Below are 2309 nucleotides of genomic sequence, written 5' to 3' on the forward strand. Positions count from 1 at the left end.
TCTCCCTAGGGATCATCACTGGGCCAAGTGAGTAAGCAGGCCTAGCTGAACTGTTAGGTCTCTAACCAGGCAAGAGATTCTATTTTCTGATCAGGAGCTCTTTCTTCTCTAATATTGCCATTGAAATTCTTACTGCTGATGGTGTCCTTTCCATAAATGTACATTCTTATAGCTGTTTTTTTTTAAATCTTTAAGCCTTCCCATGGTAAATAATTGTTTGATGGAAATTGAAGATTTCCATATTACATCTACATTAACACATATAAGTAGGTTCTAAGATAGTAGAACTAAGAGCTATAGTTGTAGCCAAGTGGTTAAGGCGATGGACTAGACAATCCACTGGGGTCTCCCCATTCAGGTTCGAATCCTGTTGACTACGTACTAGTCTGTTTGGCCTGTTCTACACAGAAGCAGCAAACGCTGCTCACAGGGCAGGACAGGCTCCAAAACTACACAGAGAAACTCTGTCTCAAAAAACAAAACAACAACAACAACAAAATACTAGAAATAGAGTACAGTTTTTCATACACAAAATTCAAGGGGTTATTTTTTTTAATACTGTACAAGTTCTAACATTTTGCTAGGGCAAACGTAAGAGTGATTAAACCCTTAGGAATCAACTTGCCTTTGAAAAGCTTCCTTAGTTCTTATGTCCTGTGAATCTCACTTGCTATACACATTTCATGGCATCTAAATCTCTTAGCATTCTGGTAATTTCTAAACCACATTTCTAGAAGCAAACCTCAATATGTTGGTATCATTTGTAAGACATTGAAAAGATTACTAAATCTTATCGAAATCTAAATCTAAATTAATCTAATCTAATTACTAATTCTAAATCTTATATTTTCCAAGTCAATAAATGTATATTTTCCCATATACCTTCAGAGTCTATTCAGCAAATGCACTTATAATAAAGTCCTAGGAACACTTCCTTCTCATATTCCATATTTTTATAAGATATATCTGGCTTGTTCCTTTTCAAATTAGTGTGAAACAAATTCTAAATGATACTGTTTATTGTCTCTAACAGATGATCTAGTGACTAGGCAGAAAATACAAGCAGTGAAAAGATATATATTACCATCTAGAGGAATTCTCTCTTTCAAGGATTCATATCAGATCATAATAGGGTAAGTAAGCCGTTAAACAGGCTTGGCAGAGGTAATTGAATCTAGAGATTCAAAATAGGAAGAAGGGCATCTTCCCAGGTGTTTCTAATTAAAGAATACCAGTTGTCTAGCTTCCTCACTAAGGCCCTGGTTATGACCTAACACCAGCCTTGCTGACTCTTTCAGCTTTCTCTGGTGTTTTGTAACATTGAGAGTTCATTTTCTAACCTCAACGTCACCTTTTTTTCTGCCCATCTGCTCAGAAAAATAAATCTTTCTTTAAATGATGAGAAGGAAATTCTGACATTCATATTTCGTCTTCAAGTAACTGTTTGTTGGCTGCAGTCTTTCATTATTATTTTCTAGCATATTGATTTGGCTTTTTAATACTTCTTTAAAAATGAATATAGACTGGTTAAGCTATAAACACCAATTTTTTTCCGTGGTCACGGAGGCTAGGAATGCCCCACTATCATTATCAGGTAAAGGCCTGTTTCCTCTCAGATGATGTTTTCTAGTTGTGCTTCCATCCCCATCGTAGAAGAGACAAAATAAGCTTCTGGAATAAATTTCACTCATGAGAATTCTTTTACCGTAATATCATCTCACAAAGAACCCTTGCCAATTTTCTTTATGATCACTGTTAAAACTTTAACATATGACTTTCTAGAGTCATAAAGACTCAAGCTCTACTATTCTATACCTGTTCCACAAAATACCTTTCTTTTCCACACGCAAAATATAGTTGGCCCTGTGCTGGCTAGTTGTATGTCAACTTCACACAAACTAGAGTCATTGAAAAAGAGGGAGCGTTAACTAAGGAAGTGCCTCCATATAATCAGGCTGTATTAAAACCTTGAAATCATATTCTCCATAAAGAATTTTCAAATGTAATTTTTACCTTTCATGTTCAGTGGACTAAAAGTCTCACCCATTCCTGCCGTGTTTCTGAGCTGAATTTGTATTGTTAAGCATCCAGGCAGCCTCATACTCATGGCTTTCCTATACTTTATGATTCATATGCTAAGTCTCTTCCAATCTGGATCCTTGAATTGTCCTTGTTCTAATGAATCCGTTGAGTATTGCTCAGGGTAGCTTTCTGCAGTAGTTTACTATCTGAATGATGAGAGTTTTAATAAACTTATGCTAGGGCCTAGACTAACAGTAATAGAGATTCATTGCTAGATTTAATTGCAA

This window comes from Peromyscus eremicus, chromosome X, assembly GCF_949786415.1.
Source record: "Peromyscus eremicus chromosome X, PerEre_H2_v1, whole genome shotgun sequence".
Lineage (NCBI taxonomy): Eukaryota > Metazoa > Chordata > Mammalia > Rodentia > Cricetidae > Peromyscus > Peromyscus eremicus.